General features: G+C 41.9%; 1 protein-coding gene across 1 annotated transcript in view; it reads left to right on the top strand.

Moving 5' to 3' along the window:
* Positions 1-241: 241 nt before the first annotated feature.
* Positions 242-22,695, top strand: part of Gatad2b (GATA zinc finger domain containing 2B) — a 70,356-nt gene continuing 47,902 nt past the window's right edge. Inside the window, exon 1 of the mRNA XM_021157791.3 lies at positions 242-372. The gene's annotated coding sequence lies outside the window, so the exon portion shown is untranslated. The remainder of the gene's footprint in view (positions 373-22,695) is intronic.

Here is a 22,695-nt window from a genome sequence, read left to right as displayed (position 1 = left end):
TCTCGCTATCCCGCTTTCAATTGGTAGGAGCAAGAAGAGGAGGGCGGGTAGCCGGCTAAGTTCCTCCAATGGTCGTCGTGGCGTGTGGTTAAGGCGGAGTCAAGGCGCTTGGCAGCTGCCCAATCAGCGTCCTTGTTTGTGTGGTGCCGCCGCCGCCGGTGCAGCCGCCGCCGCCGCTGCTGCCCCTGTCTGTACCGCAGTGTCTGCTCCGCCCGCCCGCCCTCCCCGACCCGGCCCGCCCCCTCCCCCACCCCCGCTCCCGGACCCGCCAGTGGGGTCTGGATCCCACTGTGCCGTCGCCGCCTCCTTTTTCGACGCCTTCACGGCCGCCTGAGGAAGCGACCTGGTCGGGAGTTCCGCCGTCGCTGCCAGGTGAGGAGCTCTGGCCTAGGCCAGCCTGGCCGCCAGCCCGCCAGCCCGCCCGGGGGCGGTGAGGAGAGACGGAGGGAGCGAGGCTGCGAGAAGGCGGCGGTGGGGGAGGGGAAAGGTGGAGGGCGGGGGGAGGGGAAGCGCCCGCGAGCCGACGCCCGCCCGCGCGCCCCCGCCTGGCGTCCCCTCCCCCAGCCCGGCCTGCGCGCCCCCGCCTCGCGCTCCCCTTCACCTCTTCCCCTCCCCCCCGCGCGCGCGCCCTGGTCTTTCACTTAGGCCTCGCGCGACCCGGCTGGTGTCCCTTCGTGTCTTCGCTTTTTACTCTTTCTCCCCTCCCTCGCTCCCCGTTTCCCTCGCCATCCCCCTTTTCACTCAGTACCTCATGCCCGCCATGCTCCCCTCTTCTCCGGAGCGTCCTCCTCTCCGTGTTTTTAACTCTCCGCCCCCAGTAGTGCCCTCGGGGTGCGGGGGCCGCTCCCTGCACTGAGTCCTGTGTTTGACGGCGGATAGGACGAAAAGGGGATCCTTAAGGGTGGAGGAAGCACTGGATAATTATCTTTATTTGGGGGACAGGCTCAGGAGTGCAGAACCTTACCCCTTTATTTCGTCGTCCATCGTTCCCTGGCCCTCCGTAAGAAAAGGGAATTGTCTTGACTTGCGTGGGTTACTTACCTCGTGTAGCAACTAAACCACCCATTTTCTCAGCCGGGCTTCTGGGATTCGCTGGATCTGTTTCCCAGTTTACTTCTTGAGGGTTGATGGAACTAGAACTTACTCTTCCGGACCAAGTCGGGACTTAGAGTACTTTTTGCCTCCTTGGGCTCAGTTACCTGAAGGAGCTAGTTACTCCTGTGAATGAAGGGATTTAGGTGTTAATCGCTGTCCCGGACAGCTTCCCTGCTCTATAAAGGTATGGAGTTCATCCCCAGCGCCAGAATCACTCCAAGCATAAGATGTACCTTCGTAAGGACTGGTCCTGAGATGGAGGTGGCGGCTTTACTGGTGGGTAGGTAGCATGTGGATGCTGAAGTTAGCAGTGTTTCCCTGTTCTCTTCTGGAGAGAACCAGTGTTCTGGTAGTTACTTGAAGGGCTTTTGTGTGTGTGCTTCAGAGGTGGGAATAATATAAATTAAATCATCTTTTAGCAAAAAGAGAGGCAGTGTTTTCATGCCTACCCAGCAAGATTTGAAATAGTACTTGAAGTTGGAGTAAAAGTAGGTTTGATCCATGTGGATTGGAGAAGAGCTTTTGTAGTTTTTTTGGAGCGGTTCCTTTTCCAGAAATTATAATTTAAATAGACAACAGATGAATGTGGCACAGATGAAAGTAAGAAGAAATCTTCCCTTTCCACCTCTGTCCTCCAACCATCTTTCTTATCTTTACTACAGCCATGACTGAAGTTTTTTGGCCTCTGTATTAGTGTCTGTAAGTTGTTGATTATCCTGTTTGAGAATTGAGTGATTTCTTTATTGCTTTTTCTTTGATACATGGGCTTACATTCTTTCTTGAAGTCTGATGACCACTTTGATTTATATTTTTGGTGCAGGAGAAGTCTTGATAAGAATTGTCCTAGAAGGGGGCTGGAGAGATGGCTCGGGTTAAGAGTACTGACTGCTCTTCCAGAGGACTCAGGTTCAATTCCAGCACCCACAGGGCTGTCTGAGACTTTCTATAATTCTAGTTCCAGGGGATCTGACACCCTGGGGATGGAGGAAGAGAGAGAGAATATTGTTCTAGAGTAGCAACAGTTGTGTGTGTGCTTGATTGGTAAGGAGGCGACTTCTGCTGATATTAAAGACAGTGGTGTGGCGGGGTAAGCTCATTCTGAGGGAAGGAAGATACATCTGTTGGAAATGTCATGCCACAGATGCTGGGCTGGGCCACGCATAGACTTTTCCTTGGGCTTTTTAAGAAGATAAGTTTATAAATAGGCCATGGTGAGTATTGGTCCGATATGATTGATAGACTTTTCATTCTGGAGGCAGTGATTTGGAAGAGGTAGGTATTAACAGAAGGCTGGACCTGTAGGTTGAATGACTAGTTAGAGAAGAGATGAAGTTTATATAGATTTTTAACGCTACCTATTCTCGTTGTTGTTGTTGTTGTTGTTTTGTTTTGTTTTCGAGACAGGGTTTCTATGTATAGCCCTGGCTGTCCTGGAACTCACTCTGTAGACCAGGCTGGCCTCAAAGTCAGAAATCCGCCTGCCTCTGCCTCCCAAGCACTGGGATTAAAGGCATTCGTCACCACGCCCGGCTAAACTGCCTATTCTTTAGTTGAGAATATTTTTAATGAGGTGAGAGTGATTGTGCTTGACATCAGTATCCATCTTTATGGCACCGTAGTTTGCTTCCCCTAATTATGTCATGTCTGTTAACTTCCTGTTTAGATGCAGTCTCAACAGGGTTTGAATAGAAACTACATTAAATACTTGTCTAGAAACAAAATTATCTTGGTTCCCTGATCAGCCCTTCAAATATACATCCTGGCAATAACTTAGACTGTGTTTAGCATAGGGGAACAGGGTGAAGAGAGATGTGTGGAATTTTTTTTCTAACCCTCATAAGTCTATAGTACTTTCTAAAGTTTGTGTTTTCTAGAGTCATGATTGTAATCTCAACACTTGGGAAATTGAAGGAGGATTCTTTGAATTTCAAGCAGCATAGACTACATAGTGAGTTCAAAATAGCTAGAACTACTGAATTAAGACACATTCTCAAAACAATTAAAACCCTAAACAAAAAAGCTGGCATAGGCCCTTCATCCTCAGCTGGGAATCAGGAGTTCAAGGTCATCTTCTGTTTTATATCACTTTTGAGCTCTCCTACACCCTTCCTCAAAAAAAAAAAAAAAGGCTTGTGTGTTTTCCCCTCTTTGTTGTGGGTGGTGGTGGAGTTTCTCTGTCACTTTCTCTTGGTTCCACTCGGCCTCCTGGACACTCTAGATTGGGCCCTGGTTCAGAGTGCAGTTATGCCGGGCAGTGGTGGTGCACACCTTTAGTCCCAGCACTTGGGAGGCAGAGGCAGGCGGATTTCTAAGTTCGAGGCCAGCCTGGTCTACAGAGTGAGTTCCAGGACAGCCAGGGCTACACAGAGAAACCCTGTCTCGAAAAAACAAACAAACAAACAAAAAACAAAACAAAAAAAAGTGTAGTTACAGCTGGGTGGTGATGGTGAACACTTTTTTTATCCCAGCACTCAGGAGGTAGAGGCAGGTCTCTGAGCTCTGTGAGTTTGAGGCCAGTTTGGTCTACAGAGCAAGTTCAGAACAATCACAGCAATACGGAGAAACCCTGCCTTGGAATAAAGGTGATAAAAAAGTTTGAAGGTTGAAGAGGTGTCATTGTGCTCAGAAAGGCCAACATTTCAGGAGTCCCTTGTCTTTTTTTTTTTTTTTTTTTCATTTTCTTTTTTCTTAAAGATTTATTTATTTTTATTTATATGAGTACACTGTAGCTGTGTTCAGACACACCAGAAGAGGGCATCAGATCCTATAACAAATGGTTGTGAGCCACCATGTGGTTACTGGGAATTGAACTCAGGACCTCTGGAAGAGCAACCAGTGTTCTTAGCTACTGAGCCATCTCTCTAGCTACTCGTCTTTTTTTTTTTTTTTTTTTTTTTTTTTTGAGACAAGAGTTTCTTTTTTTTTTTTTAAAGATTTATTTATCTATTATATGTAAGTACACTGTAGCTGTCCTCAGACACCCCAGAAGAGGGCGCCAGATCTCGTTACGGATGGTTGTGAGCCACCATGTGGTTGCTGGGATTTGAACTCTGGACCTTCAGGAAGAGCAGTCGGGTCCTCTTACCCACTGAGCCATCTCACCAGCCCCCGACAAGAGTTTCTTTACACAGCTTTGGCTGTCATTGAATTGGCTCTATAGACTAGGCTGTCCTAGAACTCACATCTATCTGTCTGCCTCTGCCTCCTGAGTGCTGGGGTTAAATTTGTGTTCTAGCACTCCTGGCTCTCCTCCTTTTAAGCAGTGACCTATGTTGTTTGCCAAGCAGACCTCTCACCTCCACTTAACTGATTGTTTCCCTTCTCCTCAAGCTGTGTAGGGAAACAGCAACTGTGCTGTCCTGGTTCTAGACTCTGGAGCATATTCTCTGTTAGCCACCCCTTTAGGAGACAGGCTAACAAGCAGCCCTTCTGCACTTCACTTAGGAGGCTCATTTTGCTTGGCGTATTGAGAAAAGTCAAAACAGATTTAGTTGATGAAAACAACTGCTAGGAAAATCATAAAATTGAGCCATAAGTGTGTTCAAAGGACTTTGTTTCCTAGACCTTTGCAGGATTTAGATGTCAGTGTACAGTATCAGGCATTTTGTGAGGCACATTGGAAGGAAAGGTATTAAAAAAAATACACAACCTAGATTGATTCCAACTCTGGTTCTAGCATAAAACTGTCCACCTGCTTGCTTGGGAAAAATCCCATCAACATGATGCCACACAATTGCAGATCAATTAATTTTGGCTAAGTATGGAAAAAGAATTTGTTTTTGTGAAAAAGAATGGCTTTGGGGGAGAAAGTATCTATTTTTGCTTATATTCTATAATCTGAAGGTTTTTCTCTAAATTGTTTGTAGATTTTGGCCAGTTTCAGTTGGTGAAGCAGGGATCCTTTTCCTCAGTGTTCATTTATCAATGAGTTCTTGGGTAGGAGAGGAATGACACATGGTCATTAAGGCTTTTTTTTTTTTTTTAAGATTTATTTTATGTATATATGAGTACACTGGTGCTGTCTTTAGACACACCAGAAGAGGGTGAGTGTCCATCACAGATGGCTGTGAGCCACCATTTGGTTGCTGAGAATCAAACTCAGGACCTCTGAAAGAGCAATCAGTGCTCTTAACCACGGAGCCATCTCTCCAGCCCCTCATTAAGGCTTTATAAGTTGACTCTGTGATATGTAGTGTTTTCCTCAGAATACCTTAAATTGCCATTGCCTTGAATTACCTACAAATGGCCAGAAACGTCAAGAGTTTGGGATTATAGTAGCAAGAGTAACAGGTACATACTTCCTGTTTTATTTGGTTTGGTTTCTTTTTTGAGACAGGGTCTGTCTGGCCTGGAACTCTCAGAGATTGGCCTGCATCTGCCTACTGAGTGCTGGGGTTAAAAGCCTACTCTACCATGCCTGGCTAGTTTTTTTTTTTTTTTTTTAAAGATTTTATTTATTTATTATATGTAAGTACACTTTAGCTGTCTTCAGACACTCCAGAAGAGGGCGCCAGATCTCGTTACGGATGGTTGTGAGCCACCATGTGGTTGCTGGGATTTGAACTCTGGACCTTCGGAAGAGCAGTCGGGTGCTCTTACCCACTGGGCCATCTCACCAGCCCTAGTTTCTTTCTTTTGAGGTATAAAATGTTCAAATCCCAGATATAAGAGTCATAGTAATTGCACATCTTTGGTATGAGAACTTGTTTGAGATACTGTAACTCATGCTGGTCTTCAACTCCCAGTGTGATCCTTTTGCTTTAGCCTTCCAAGTGTTAAGATTAAAAGTGTGTGCTATCCTACCTATTTCCATTTACTTATTTACTTAGATTTTTTTGAGTTAGCAACTTGCTACATAGACCAGGCTGGCCTAAGATTCCTCTTCCCCCTGACATAGCCTCCGAAATCCTGGAATTACAGGTGTGCATGCCTACACCCACCTTTGATTTTAATGAATTAATTTAGTAGTGATAGTATATTTGAGACAGGGTCTTATTATGTCTGAAATTAACTGTGCACTGGACTGGCCTCAAAGTCATAGAGTCTGTCTACCTCTGCCTCCCAAATGCTGGGACTAAAGGTGTCCACTACTATACTGGGAAATTAAAAAAAAAAAAAAAAAAGAAATATATATATATGTGTGTGTGTGTATGTATATATATAATCTAGTAGACTGCTAAAGAAACTAAGCAAAGTATTGTTGAAAACTCTTATTGTAATTATACCTGATGATACACATTTTTAAAATAATTCATGTTGTTGTTATTATTATTTGAACCTAACAGACTTACTACTTTAAGATTCCTGGTCAAAACTGTTGATTTTGTCTTGTTTGGGCTGTGTACAGGAGAGTTAAATTTATAACCTTTCAAAATATGGATTGTTTTTATAGAGAATTTATATTGGGCATCAGGAAAAATAAGTATTTGTGAGGGATTTGCAAGTTTTAACTGGAGGGTTTACATTATTTACAGTGAACTTTTTAATAGTCTAGATCTGGAATTTTGACGAGGCAAAGTGAAATGTAGGGGTAGAGAACCTTTTTTTGATTTTTTTCTTTTTTGAAGCTGTTTAACTTAGGGCTGCCCCATGCTAGGCAAGTACCCTACAAGTGAGCTGTAAATCTAGATCCCTTATACTTTTGTTGTTGTTGTTGTTTTGGTTTTTTTTTCAAGACAGGGTTTCTCTGTACAGCCCTGGCTGTCCTGGAATGATCCTTATACTCTTTATCTTTTTCATGAGCTGTAGCTTGTTTGTGACTAGCCACATAGTCCAGGATGACCTAGAATTCCTTATTCAATTGCCTCAGCCTTCCAAGTGCTGAGATGACTGCCTGCCTGTCAGAAAATAGCTACTTTTTTACACTGAGATAATACAGCTAATTGCCACATGTCTTTCATATAATTGCTTCAATGCCATATTTTCTTTTATTTTTATTTTACTTTATATTTATGGGTGTTTTGCCTACATGGGTGTCTGTACTTCTGGAACTGGAGTTACAGTTGTTAGCTCCCATGTGATCGCTGGGAATTGAACCTGGGTCTATGCAATAAGCCAGTGTTTGCAAGCACTGAGTCATCTGTCCAGCCCCTTGTTTTATTTTTATATTTTTGAGACAAGATTTCATTTAGTGCCTAGGCTAGCCTGCTTCATTTAACCTCTGAAGTACTGGGATTACAGGCATGAGCCTCCATGCCTGACTAAATGTCATCTTTTTAATGAGGCCTTATTTCTACAATTTATTTTTATTTTTACTTTTTACTTTATGTGTATAAGTGTTTTGTCTCTATGTTTTTATGTGGACTATGCATGCTTGGTATCTGTGGAGGCCAGAAGACAGACAGGAGTCACCATGAGGGTGATAGGAACTGAATGCAGGTCCTCTTGAAGAACAGCTAGTGTTCAGTTAGTGTTGAGTTCTTACCCCAGCCCTAAATTTTATTTGTGTGTGTGGGGGTATGTAAATGTCTTTACTTGCTGAGCCACGTTACTATCCATCTATCTATTCATTCATTCATTCATTCATTCATTCATTGAGAAGGGTCTCAGCTATCTTAGGCTGGCCTTAAACATACTATGGAATTGAGGATGATCTTGAAGTTCTGATTTTCTTGCTTCTACTTCACAAATCCTGAAATACAAACATTCACCACCACATCAAGTTTTCCTAACTCTTTAGAATCTTACCTTCAGCCCCCATCTATTTTTCATATCTAAGTTTTCTTTTACTCTCTTCTCTTTTTCTTGGTACTTAACAACTTTAAATCGTTTACTTTTGCTGGGCAGTGGTGGCAAAAACTCTTTCCAGCACTTGGGAGGCAGAGGCTGGTGATCTCTGAATTTGAAGCCAGCCTGGTCTACAGAATGAATTACAGGACAGCCAGGGCTGTTAAACCAAAAAAGAAAAAGAAAGACAAAAATTAAATTCATTGCTTGTTGTTTCCCCTCTTGTAATAATAAAGGTTTTGAAGGTGTGGATTCATATTCATGGTATTTATTTTGATCCTTTGTTTAGTGCCTAATATAATTTCTGTCATACAGTTAATAGTCATATTTGTTATCGAATTGGCATAATAGTGTCTTCCTAACTAAATGTAAACTTCATTTACAATAAAATAAGTGTGATAAATACAATATTGGATTGCAAAATGTTATAAAATTTTAATTTAGAAAAGTTTGTAGCTGGGCAGTGGTGGCACTTGTCTTTAATCCTAGCACTTGGGAGGCAGAGGCAGGCGGATTTCTGAGTTCAAGGCCAGCCTGGTCTACAGAGTGAGTTCTAGGACAGTCAGGGCTACACAGAGAAACCCTGTCTTGAAAAACAAAAAGCAAAATAAAATTTTGTACACATGTGCATGTAGTTGGATGTAGTGTGGATGTAGATGGATATAGTGTGCATGTAGATGGATGTAGTGCTCAGAGAGACTAGAAGAGATGAATTACAGGTGGTTGCAAGATTCAAGTACCCGGATGTGGGTATTGGGAGCTGAATTCAGGTCTTCAGGAAGAGCTGTACATGTACTTAACCACTGAGCCATCTCTCTAGCCTCTGTAAAATGTTTTATAAACTTTTTTTCTTAAATTTTATGTTCATTTAATGTATATGAGTACACTGTTGCTGTCTTCAGACACACCAGAAGAGGGCATCAGATCCCATTATAGATAGTTGTGAGCCACCATGTGGTTGCCGGTAATTGAACTCAGAACCTCTGGAAGAATAGTCGGTGCTCAAATTATATAAATATGAGTGCTGGAGAGATGGCTCAGCAGTTAAGAGTACTGACTGCTCTTCAGAGGACCCAGGTTCAATTCTCAGCACCCACTGGCAACTTAATGTCTGTAATTCTAGTTCTAGGGAACATGACATCACACAGGCATACATGCAGGCAAAACACCAAAGCACATACAATAAAAATAAACAAATTATTTTTAAAAAAGAATTCTATAAAGACAAAAAGATTGCCTCCCCATTGAAATAAGTAATTTTTAGTACTAAGAATTAAAATCTTTAAGTGTGTTCATATATATTATTAGATTCTACCTAGAGGTAAATATGTCTATTTCCATATTTTATTGTTACTCCAAATATAACACTCCCATTAACATTGTTTCCTTTTAGAGTCATTGAGTCATCAAAGCCAGAAATGTGAGCAGCATTGACAGGTCTCCTTTTTTAAAATAATAATTTGTATTCTTTGAGAATGTATGCAATGTATTTGATCATAATCACCTTCCATTTCTCCTCTCCAACTTCCTCTCTTTCTAATTTTTTTTTTTTAATTGGGACAGGGTCTAGCTATGTAAACCAAGCTGGTGTTGAATTTGTAGTCCTCTTGCCTTAGCCTCTTTTTGTTGTTGTTGTTTGAGACAGGGTTTCTCTGTGTAGCTCTGGCTGTCCTGGAACTCATTCTGTAGACCAGGCTGGCCTCAAACTCAGAAATCCACCTGCCTGCCTTCCAAGTGCTGGGATTAAAGGCATGTGCCACCACTGCCTGGTGTCTTAGCCTCTTAAATGCCAGAATTGTTTAGTAGTTTACATGTACCACTAGGCCCATTATACTTTTGTTATTTTGTGTCTATTCCTCAATCTTTGGTTTCTTCTGAATGTCTATCACTGAATTTCTGATAAGGAATATTTCCACAAAGTGTTTTGTTTGTTTATGTGTGTATTTTTGGAGGGGAAGGTAGGGGTTTCTAGAAAAGTTTTCTCTGTGTAACCTTGGCTGTCCTAGAACTTATTCTGTAGAGCAGGTTGGCTTTGAACTCACAGAGATTCACCAGCCTCTGCTCCCTGAGTGCTGGGATTAAAGGCAAATGCCAGCCGGGTGGTGGTGGCGCATGCCTTAAGATCCCAGCACTCGGGACTGGTGAGATGGCTCAGCAGGTAAGAGCACCCGACTCCTCTTCCAAAGGTCCTTAGTTCAAATCCCAGCAACCACATGGTGGCTCACAACCATCGAGATCTGACTCCCTCTTCTGGAGTGTCTGAAGACAGCTACAGTGTACATTACATGTAATAAATAAATAAATCTTTTTAAAAAAAAAGATCCCAGCACTCGGGAGGCAGAGGCAGGCGGATTTCTGAGTTCGAGGCCAGCCTGGTCTACAGAGTGAGTTCCAGGACAGCCAGGGCTACACAGAGAAACCCTGTCTGAAAAAACCAAAAAGAAAAGAAAAACAGCCAGTGTTCCTGGTCTGTGTGCTTTGATAGGTTCTGTAGCCTAGGATGGGTATGTGTGGGAGAATAACCTATTTCTTCCTTTACTTCCAACTGCTGGAAAAGGTTCTGCTTCACTAGCTGTTTGAGACTTAACCTCATTATTTACACCAGACTGGCTGAGAACTTACTATGTGTCACACCAAACCTTTTTTTTTTTTTTGGTTTTTTCAAGACAGGGTTTCTCTGTGTAGCTCTGGCTGTCCTGGAACTCACTCTGTAGACCAGGCTGGCCTCGAACTCAGAAATCCGCCTGCCTCTGCCTCCCAAGTGCTGGGATTAAAGGCGTGCGCCACCACTCCTGGCCCAGACCAAACTTTGAGCAAATTGTTTGTTTCCTGAGTGCTAGCATTACTGACATGCACTACCAGACTGGGCACCATGATCTTTTATAATCCTTTTTAGTCTTGGTGCATTCCCCTTTTTCTTTTTGGAGGTAGAGTCTCACTGTGGTCAAGGCTGGCTCAGAGGTCTATATTGCCTTGGCCATCTTTTAACTTTTAACAAAGTTCTCTTGCTTTAATCTCCTGAGGTTGCAAGCATGGACCACTGTAGTTGAGTTCTTTTTTTTTTTTTCTAAATGTTTTAATATTCATTTATTTATGTATGTGAGTACACTGTTGCTGTCTTCACCAGAAGAAGGCATCAGATCCCATTACAGATGGTTGTGAGTGGTTGCTGGGAATTGAACTCAGGACTTCTGGAGGAGCAGTCAGTGCTCTTAACTACTGAGCTTAGGTTGACTTACTCTTGTTCTCTTTTAAACTCTGATCATATCATCTTTGAGGTGTTCTCCTAAATACCTTGAACAGTCTACTTATTTTTGTGAAAAATATTCAGTAATGTCCACTCATTGAAAAGATAAAATTTAAACTTGCTTAGCATTCAAGACCATTTATGATCTTGACCTTTGCCTTTTTATCCAGTATGTCTTTTCTTCATTACAGTTAATATGTGAATAAATACAGTTTTAAATTCTCAGATGAATCTCCAAATCACAACTTAAATGCTGCTTTCTCTGGAAAGCCTTTTCTTACTTGCCCATAAGGATTTAAATACATTTTCTTTTTTAATCTCACTAAGCTTAATAAATATTTCTTGCCTACCCTCAGTAGTCTGTTAGTATCCTAAAAGCAAAATACAGTGGCTCAGTTCAAAGCTTTGGTTGCTCTTCCAGAGGACCCGAGTTTAATTGCCAGAACCCACAAGGTGGCTCACAACTGCTTGTAACTCCTGTTCAGGGGATCTGATGCCCTCTTTTGGCCTCCTTGGGTCACTTGTATGCACATAGTGCACAGACATTCATGCCAGCAAAACATCCACAACTATAAAATAATAAAATAAAAAATTAAAATAATTATTTTCAGTGCCTAAAATGTTGTCTTCTAAAAGATATTGAGAAACATTTGTTGCATAAGCGAACATTCCTGTAGGTTGAGAAAATGCTTCATAAATTTAGAAGATACCTCTTTTGAAGGATTATTGGTTCTTCCATATATAGTGTTTGTGTGATCTGTTGCCTGTGCCCTGGACTACTTGCCGCCTGACCCTATCTGCCCTTGGGGGGGTTGGAGGTGAGGTGGTACAGAGTCAATGACACAGACTCAGGAGCAGGTGGGAAATGCTACAGCAAGCTCATCTGAGCACTGTTGCAAGCTCCTTTCAATACCCTCCACCGGTGCCCCACTGGTCCCAAGAAAGCATCTCTTCTAAACAGCAGTTCCTGATTGGCTGACATTGTCTGCACCAGCAATCCTTGGTCTCTCAGGCATCCTCAATTAGGTCCTCCTGCAGGAGATGCTTTTTGGCCACCAGCGTTTACATAGAGGCAGCCTGCCATGCCTGCTACATATCTACCCTTTTGTTTTTAGATTTTGACAGCCTAGTGGGAGCTGGTATGTCATTGCCTCAACATCGTTGACCCCCACCTTGGAAGATTCCCAGTTTACTGGACTGTCTGTCTTAGGTTGTCCTGTCTTCCAGGATCTTATCCATCATTGACTACCAGCCCTCAAAGAGATATCACTCTGGAGGCATGTTACACAAGGGGGAGATGAGGAACAGCCTATGTGGTGGTCTCACAGATCTCTGCCATCCATGCTTTGATCACTTCCTTGGGAGGTGGGGCTCAATTGGGATTTTTGAGAGCCATCAGCACCTGGGGGGGGGGTTGCCTTATTTATGGAACACTGCCTGGAGATATGCTTTGTGGGACACTTAAACAAAATAATTATTAGTATAACAATTCCTCCCATAAGTGGCTGTCGAGGAAGGATCAAACAGCTTCTTAATATTGTTTTCACACTTTTCCCAAGAACCCGGCATCCTGGGAGAGCACAGATGCCCTGGTCACATTGAGGTTGGTTATGTTCTCCCTTAACAGCACAGAATAGTTAAAGAATTTGTCTGACCCAGGTACCTTTAAGATATTGAGCCAACTGTTGTTGGCTTCAGTGGCGTTACGTATCTACTAAGGAGTTAGGCAGGTAGAGTGAAACCTGGGGTCACATGCCAGTAGAGACATGTCCCTCATAAGGGCCAACACTACTGCAAGCAAGTCAGTTTGTTGTTGAAAAGTGGATGGCTTGATAAAGATGTTGATTTAGTACCTCCTGTGCCTTCAGTGCCTCAGCTGACTTAAAGACTACAGCATATTGACAGTTTCTGCTGTAAGGGCTGTCAGGGTCAAGGCAACAACAGCTGTTGTTGCCCCGGCAGTGCCTGCAATGATGGCTGCAATACCAAAATTCCTCTTTCCCTGGTGTAGGTTGTAAGTGAGTCTGGGCCATCAGAGTGATAGCATGAAAGTGGGTGGTATTTACCACAGGCATCCAAGTGGCAGCTGGTTCCCTCTTCAGGATAGCGATTGTTGAATACCTCATCCAGCAGGTGGTCAGGAGACTTTCTCATTAAAGTAGTTAAGGCTGTCTCTGACAGTGGTGGTATTAGTGCCAGAAAGAAACAGGGAGGTCGGACATAGTCTGGGGTGGCTTTCTAGGCAATCTGGCTGCCAATGGTTACATTCATTTACCGGGGTTGTCCCAGACCACATTTTTGCCAACCAGTTTATGTGGAAATTCATCTCATTAAAGAGACGGCCACCTTTTAGGAGAGTAAGGCAGTGTAAATTAAGACAATTAGAAGGGCCACATAAATCCCAATTGCTCATAATGGGGTCATGATAGACTCTAATGGGATCCCTGTTAACATAGGGAGTAATAATGGAAGCACTGTGTGAGGTAAACCTCCATATACCAAATGTGAGGTTAGATGACAATATCAGGTAGTCCCTGGTGAATTTTACACCTACCCCAGGCTGGCAGTGCTCCTAAGGGATAGAAAATCCCACAAAAGTGGGCATTTGAGGCAGGGATGGACATGATATGCTTGGGGGATCCTTTGGGGATTTGTAGTCAGTAAGGGGAATGTGAATTTCCATGCCTAACGTGCCATAAGTTAGATTATCATGAAAGTCCCCTATGGTCATATTGTACAGTTGAATACAAGGGCCAACAGAGGAGACATTGGTGGTAAAGCAGAGAATTTCCTCCATGAGCCAGGTGCTTTCTAATCATCGTGTATTAGTGACACCTACTACACGGAAGAACAAACCCAAACTCACATTGGAAGAGAAATCTTGGTTGAGTCACTTGATTTCTGTTTGTTTGTTTTTGTTTTGTTTTGTTTTGTTTTTCAAGACAAGTTTTCTCTCTATACCCCTGGCTGTCCTGGAACTCTATAGACTCAGAGATCTGTCAGCTTCTAATTTCCAAGTGCTGGGATTAAAGGTATACACTACCACAGCCTGGCTGACACTTGATATCTTTAAGCCTTAATTTCTTAAACTTAGAAATGATAACTACTATTTTACTAAGTTTCTGTGCAAATAAAAAATCACGCACGTAGTGTTTGTAAACTATAAAGCACCTTAAGATCTTTATTTTTAATTATGTTTAGATGGAGCTAGAGAAATGGCATAGTAGTTAAGAGCATTTGTTGCTCTTCTGAAGGGCCTGAGTTGGTTCTTGATACCTGTATAGGGTGGCTCATTACCTGTAATTCAACACCAGAAGATTTGACACTTTTTTCTGACCTCTTCTCACATGTGCCATGCACACAAACACAGACATACACTTAAAAAGACATATTTTTTAAGGGGGGGGGCACGAGTGTGCATCTTTCTCTGCCTGTCTGTGAATGGGTGCAGGTTCCCTTGGAGGTCAGAGGTGCAGAGTTCCGGTGGAACTCAAAAGAGTTCAAGGCTGGCCTGCTTTTGCCTCCCAAGTGCTGGGATTAAGTAAATGTACCACTATGCTTGGCTTGTTTATACAGGGTTTTATTATGTATATATACACACACAGCCCAGATTCTCCTAATTTAATTTAATTTTTCTTACTACATTTATTTAATTGTGGAATAAGGATGGGGTGCGTGCTTGTATGGAGGTTATAGGACAATTTACAGGAGTTGATTCTCTCCTGAGTTTTATGGATTGAACTCAGGTCATCAGACTTAGTAGCAGGCATCTTGCTGGCTCCACATAGATTGTTTTGAATTCATGCTCCTCTTTCCTCAGCCTCCTGAGTTTTGGAGTAATCAGTGTCATCCATTATGGCTGGCTTATCCCACTCCTTTCCCAAATATTTTAATGCACCTTCAGATTTGGTAGCTATTCTCATTTGACTTTGTATAATGTATTAATATTGAACTGAAAGCTTTTCAAGGAATATGGGCAAATGGAAAATGACTTTTTATAGCAGTGTTTTGTAGTTGGCAGGAATATAGCAGTTGCATCTTGAAGAACCTTGAGGGTTCTAAGGAGAACAAAATAGTGGTGATTTATTTGAGATCTGGGTCTAATGAAGTATTTTACATATATACCCAATATATAATAAAACTTTATGAAAAAAAATGAGGGGCTAAAGAGATAGCTCATTGGTTAAGAGGGCTTGCTGTAGAAGGCTCAATGTTTTGCCAACCACCTTGGTAGCTCACAATTGCCTCTAATTTCAATTTTAGGACTCAGTTTCCTCTACTGGCCTCCACAGCTCCTTCATACCGATATGTGAGCACATAAACACACAAATAAATAAAAAGGATAAATCTTTTTTCTTTTTGGGTTTTTTCCCTTTTTCTTTTCTTTTTTTTTCTTTCTTTCTTTCTTTCTTTCTTTCTTTCTTTCTTTCTTTCTTTCTTTTTTTTTTTTTTTTGAGACAGGGTTTCTCTGTATAGCCCTGGCTGTCCTGGAACTCACTCTGTAGACCAGGCTGGCCTGGAAATCAGAAATCTGCCTGCCTCTGCCTCCCAAGTTGCCCGGCTTTTGTTTTGTTTTGTTTTGGTTTGTTTTTTTTTTTGTTTTGTTTTTGTTTTTAGAGACAGGGTTTCTCTGTATAGCCCTGGCTGTCCAGGAGCTCACTTTGTAGACCAGGCTGGCCTCGAACTCAGAAATCTACCTGCCTCTGCCTGCTGGAATTAAAGGTGTGTGCCACCACGCCCGGCTTCTTTTTGGTTATTTGAGACAGGGTTTCTCTGTGTATCTCTGGCTCTTCTGGGTCTTAATTTGTAGGCCTGGCTGGCCTTGAACTCATATCTATCTGCCTTAGCCAGTCAAGTGCTGGCACTAAAGGTACACATTACTACCACCTGGCAAAATCTTAAACAACAGCATTCAGGCATGGTGGCACACACTTGTGTTCTCAGTCTTCAGGAGCCAGAGTCAAAAAGATAGATATAAGTTTGAGGTTAGCCTGGTCAACAAGATGAGTTGAGGCCTTTTCTCAGAAAAAAATAGAGCAAACAACCACCAAACCCAAATGTATGTAATTTTTTTTTTCTTTTTTTAGTATATATTTGAGTTATGGAGAGTAGTGAGCCATCAACACAGTTCTGAGAATTAAACTCAGGTTTCTGCAAGTGCCGTTTATGAATATGTGCTCTTTTAATTGCTGAGCTATGTCTCTGGCCCTGATTTTTAGTTGTTTTGGGGTTTGGTTTTATTTATTTTTATTTTTGAGTTTTCTTTGAGACAGGTTCTTAAATGTAGCCCAGGCTGACCTCAAACCCAATGTGTAGGTGAGGCTTCCCTTGAGGCCTTCACTTCTCACAGGCAGGAGTCACCATATCCGCTTTTGCATTGTGCTCTAGATTTAGTTGAGGACATGAAAAAGTGGAGAAAAGGAAACTAAGATTTCAAGGTTTTTCTCTGTGTGTGTGTTCATGTTCATACACACATATGAGTATAGCTGTGTGAGTGCTATGGCCTTTGTTGGGGCTTTTAGTACCTCTCTTATGGGTTCTAGAAAGCAAACTCCAGCTTGTATGGAAAGAGTATGACTTTTGCCCAGTGTTTATAACTATCTAATGTGTAAGGAAACCTTTGGAAAGTGGCAACTTAACTTTGGTTTCCTGTCTCACTATGCAGTGCTGGCTGCTGTTGAATTCAGTATGGGGAGACAGGATAGCTTCTGGCTGAGATCTAGCTGCTTCTACTGGGGTTAAAGGTATAGGCCACCATGCCTGAAGGAGTTTTGCTTTTTTAAAAAAGTTAATAGCAAACTTGGCATGCATGTTTCTGGATATGTGGGAAAATGTGTAAAATATAGTAGCTATCATTTTAACCCTTTAAAATGCACAGCTTAGCAGAGGTTGATGTCTGGCATCTTCCTCTCTTCCTTTATCTCTCTCCACTTTATTTTTGAGACAGTTTTTCCTCTCTATATACTTGGAGCTCATTGATTGGCCAGACTTGGCCAGAGAGCTCTAGAAAAAAACCATGATATCCCAGACCCCACAGTGCCGGAATTATAGACATATGCCACCCATGCTGGGGATATGAAGTTGAACTATCTCATCTCCTCATCCATGATTGTAGAACTTTTTAGTAGGTATCAGTTTGGCCTCCACCTATACACTGTGGCATGTACTCCACCATACAGTTTGAGAAATAAAAGGTAAATTCTGTGCTTGCTGAGAATAGCCTTGAACTTCTGATCATCTTGCTACTATATTTACAGAGCCTTGAATTATATTTACCACTATACCTGGCTTATGCTGAGCTGGGGATGAAATCTAACCTTGATAGGCAAGCTTTCTACCATCAGAGCTACATCTCTACCCCTGGCTATGTCATAATTTTATCTGGTTCTCCAGACCTATTGTTTGGAATAATATGAAATAAACAGTTTTCATAGAAGGTTTACATATGACTTGTTAATACACAAATTAATGTCATTATTAGTAACCAAAGTAAATGCAAATGAAAGTTAAATACAGAAAAAGAAAATGAGATAGCAAAAAAGAATCTTAGCAAAGTTATTTGGGATATAAAAGGCAATGAACAAGGCTGGAGATAGCTCAGTAGTAGTATTGGCAAGTCCTGGGTTCTAGTCCCCATATTAAAAAACAAAGCAGTTTATGTCAAAACCATTGTTCATGTTTTTTCGTAAGAAATTATGGGTGTTTTAGGTTTTTTTTTTGTTTTGAGACAGGGTCTTACTATGTATTCTTTGGCTAGTTTAGAACTCTCAGAGAGTTCATTTGTCTCTGCCTCCTCAGTGCTGGGATTAAAGGCATGCTTGGTACTATGCTAGGCGTGAAATTTATGAATGTATGTATACATGGAATTATATGACTTTTCTGAACTCAGAAGTTAGTATTTGATTGCTCTTGGGAGTTCCTTGTCTATGAAAATACTTACCTCTTAAGGTTTTCAAGTTAATGTTTTTGTTGTCCTTTCTACTTTCTATTTTGCTTTAAATCAAACCTGTAGGTTCCTTGTGTGTCATATATCGGATATCATGCCTATCAGATATTAATATGATAATTCCTAACAGCAAAATTAGAGTTATGAAATAACCACTAAATAATTTTTTGGTTGCGGGTCACCACAACATGAGAAACTGTATTAAAGGGTTGCAGCATTAGGAGGGGGAGAATCGCTGCTTTAGATTGTCCCCTTTATTTTACTTCTCTGTTGGAATGTAGAATTTACTTCTTGTTTTGAGAGATGCTTTTAAAATTTTTTGTTTTTTTCTGAGACAGGGTTTCTCTGTGTAGCCCTGGCTGTCCTGGAACTCACTCTGTAGACCAGGGTGGCCTTGAACTCAGAAATCTGCCTGCCTCTGTAGTGTTTCTCCCCTCCTCCTTCCTTCCTTTTTAAAGATGAGTGGGATACTTGATACTGACTGATAAAAAAGCTTTAAAAGGGCTGGTGAGATGGCTCAGTGGGTAAGAGCACCCGACTGCTCTTCCAGAGGTCCAGAGTTCAAATCCCGGCAACCACATGGTGGCTCACAACCATCCCTAACGAGATCTGGCGCCCTCTTCTGGAGTGTCTGAGGACAGCTACAGTGTACTTACATATAATAAATAAATAAAAATCTTTAAAAAAAAAGCTTTAAAAATTTTACTGTATAAAAAGGAGTGAGAAACTGGAACTGTATGGATGAAGAAAGGGAGGGCCAGAATACTTGCTACTCTTTTGAATTTCAGGATAAACATTAAGAAATGATGTTTTGTGGCATATAACCCCTGCTTCTTAGATTCCTCTGCTATACCTCATTTCAATCAGTCTCTTGCTTATCAAAAAACAATTTTTTTTGAGACAGGGTCTCTTAATAAGTTTTTTTTTGTGTTGTTATAATTTTGTATTTACTATTATATTTTTACTTACTTTATATCCCACTCACTGCCACACTTATGGTCTCCCCCTCACACAGTCCTTTCCCCCACCCCTCCTCCCCTTCTCCTTTGAGTAGGTGGGAGCTCCCCTGTATATCGTATGCCTCCCCCACTTGCTGGAATGCCTAGGTCTAGCCCGTGTATGCTCTTTGGCTGGTGGCGCAGTCTCTGAGAGCCCCAAGGCCTAGGTTAGCTGACTCTGTTGGTCTCCCTGCGGAGTTCCTGTCCCTTTAGAGGTTGTTTCATAATAGTTTTGCTTGTTTGTCATCTATTTTATGTATTCGAGTACACTGTCGCTCTCTTCAGACACCAGAAGAGGGCATCAGATCCTATTAACAGATGGTTGTGAGCCACCATGTGGTTGCTGGGAATTGAACTCAGGACCTCCGGAAGAACAGCTAGTCCTCTTAACCACTGAGTCATCTCTCCAGCCCCTCATAATAGTTTTGACTGTCGTGGAATTCACTATGTAGACCAGGCAAGATTTGTACTCACTGAGATACTCTTTAAGTGCTGGGAGTAAAGGTGTGCCCCACAAATTTTGTTAAAACACTCTCTGAGGTACAATGTATATATGGAAAAAAAGTTATCTGCATAGAGATACAGAATATTACCTCTTCCTAGAAATCTGTTTCTTGAAAAAATTTACATTTATTCATTCATGTGCTAGGCATACATATGGCTTGTTATGCTTGTGGAGGTTAGAGGACAACTCATAGGAATGGATTTTCTCCTTCTGGGATTGAATTTGGATCATCAGGCTTGGCAGCAAGTGCCCTTTTCTGTTTAGTTGTCTCACTGACCTCAGAAATCTTTTTATGTTTCCTCTATTGTCATTCTATCTCCAGAAGGGAACACCCCCACCCCTACTCCTACCCCCACCCCCAGACAGGGTTTCTCTGTGTAGCCCTGGCTGTCCTGGAACTCACTCTGTAGACCAGGTTGGCCTCGAACTCAGAAATCTTCCTGCCTCTGCCTCCCAAGTGCTAGGTTAAAGGTGTGTGCCACCACTGCCTGGTGGGAACCACTTTTTTTTATTTGCTATGGTGTGTAAATACTCTGCTAACCATTTATACTTGTGGAGTGCTTCCTCTGGGTAGTATTCATGTTCATTTGCAAGGTTGAGACTGTTGGACAAAATATCCACAGATTTCTTGAGAGCAGAATAATGTCTGTTTAATAGAATGATTCTTATCTGGGAGCAGTTTACCCTCCAGTGGATATTTGGTATTGTAAGGGGAAAGGGACCTTTTTTTCCTTACAGATAGAATTGGTGTTGCTATTATTCATATTTTGTTTCTAGAGGCCAGAGGTACTGCTAAACAATCAACAGTACCTAGGACAGCTTTCTTCTTCTTCTTCTTCTTCTTCTTCTTCTTCTTCTTCTTCTTCTTCTTCTTCTTCTTCTTCTTCTTCTTCTTCTTCTTCTTCCTCTTCTTCTTCCTCCTCCTCCTCTTCCTCCTCTTCCTCCTCTTCCTCTTCTTCCTTCTTTCTTTGATTTAATATTTATACCGTGTTGTGCCTGCATATACACCTTCAGGTCAGAAGAGGGCACCAGATCTCACTATAAATAGTTATGAGCCACCCACCATGCTGGGAACTGAACTCAGTACCTCAGGAAGAGCAGCCACTGCACTTAACCTTTGAGCCATGTCTCCAGCCCCCTAGGGCAGCTTTCTACAACAAAGATCTCTTCTCAGCCTCCCAAAGTTAGTAGGACTGAGGTTAGGAAACAGTTCTAATTGACTAGAATATATTGTAGCATTATAGCAATAAGCTATATGTTGAATTATTGAAAACCCAGTCTGCTTTTGAAATTTTTGTGGGAATTCTTCGTCAAAAATCTCTATTGTATGATCCTAGCCTTTAGGAGGCTGAGACTTAATGATTGATAATTCCAGGTTAATCTGCCTTACAAAGTGACAGGCTTCTGGGCAAAACAAAGCAACCCTTCCCAAAGAAACAAACTCTGTTTTTGAATAGCTCTTATCAGTACACTCTGTGCTTTATTTTGAGACAAAATTTCACTATGTAGTCCAGGCTGGTCTGGAACTCACTCTAGCCCAAGATGGCCTTGAACTTGTAGCAAGCTCCCTGCTTCAGTCTCTAGTGCTGGAATTAAGTGTTTTGAATCACCATTCCTTGCCTAGCTGTGAATATGTTTTTCCTTCTCTCAATAAAGACTGAGACAGACGCAGATACTTATACCTAACCATTGGACTGAAGTTGGGGACTCCTATGGTTGAATTAGGGGAAGGATTTAAAAATCTGAAGGGGAGGGTGACCCCAGAGGAAGACCAGCAGACTCAACAAACCAGACCCCTGGGAGCTCCCAGAGACTGAGCCACCAACCAGGCAGCATACATGGGCTGATGTGAGGCCCCTGGCACATATATACCACACTGCCTGGTTTGGCCTCAGTGTGAGAAAATGGGCCTAATCCTCAAGAGACTTGAGGCCCCAGGTAAGGGGGATGCCTGTTGGGTGGGGATCATCCTCTAGGAAGTAAGGGGGAGGAGAAATGGGATGAGGAACTGTGGGGAAGCAGGAGAGGGAGTCAACAGCTGGAATGTAAAGAAATAAAATATCTAATCTTTTTTGCAATATTCTTGGATAGGAGCAATGAATTTTTAAAAAAGGATTTATTTTTATGTGTGTCAGGAGCTGCATGTATTTATGTAAGTGTACCACTTCTATGACTGGTACCCTGAGAGCCAGAGGAGTATGTATAATCCCTTGGAACTGGAGTTTCAGACAGTTGTGAACTATCATGGGGGTGCTGAGAACTGAATTCAGGTTCTCTGCAGGAGAAACAAGTAGTCTTAACTGCTGATTCTATCTGTCCAGAGCTGGACAGGAGTGATAAATGACCAATATTCTACATTGAGAAATAGATCATTTAAATTTTTTTCTTAAAATTTATTTTGTGAGCCGGGCAGTGGTGGCGCACGCCTTTAATCCCAGCACTTGGGAGGCAGAGGCAGGCGGATTTCTAAGTTCGAGGCCAGCCTGGTCTACAGAGTGAGTTCCAGGACAGCCAAGGCTACACAGAGAAACCCTGTCTTGAAAAAAACAAAAACAAAAACAAAAAAAAAAACAACCCCACAAAAAATTATTTTGTGTATGTTTTATAGTGTGTGTGTGTGTGTCTATGTAACTGCATGTCAGCCATAACATGCTTTTGGAGGGAGACCAGAGAACAGTTTTCAAGAGTCTGTTCTCTCCTCCTAACATGTGGGTTCCAGAGATCAAAGTCTGATCATTAGACCTGGTGGCAAGTGCCTTTTTCCTATTTACTCACTGCCAGCCATCTTTCTGCTCCTACTCTATCATTTCTGATTTAAAATTTTTTGATCGCCTACAGCTTAATCGATGTATGTGGAAATGTATTAATATAGTTTGTCCATAGTCATTGTTTTTTTTAAAGATTTATATTTATTATATGTAAGTACACTGTAGCTATGTTCAAATACCTCATAAGAGGGCATCCAATCTCATTATGGATGGCTGTTAACCATCATATGGTTCCTGGGATTTGAACTCAGCACCTTCTGAAGAGTAGTCAACACACTTAACCACTGAGCCATCTCTCTAGCCCTCTGTCCATAATCTTCTAATTATAGGTGAAAGATGCTGCTTTGATCCAAAAGACCCTTTAGTACTACATTTAACTTTTGAAATTATATCATATGTTTGTTTGTTTG

Source organism: Mus caroli, unplaced genomic scaffold (assembly GCF_978045245.1).
Source record: "Mus caroli unplaced genomic scaffold, Mus_caroli_1 scaffold_3, whole genome shotgun sequence".
Lineage (NCBI taxonomy): Eukaryota > Metazoa > Chordata > Mammalia > Rodentia > Muridae > Mus > Mus caroli.
Note: the sequence above shows the minus strand (reverse complement) of the source record. Positions and strands in the feature narration are given on the sequence as shown.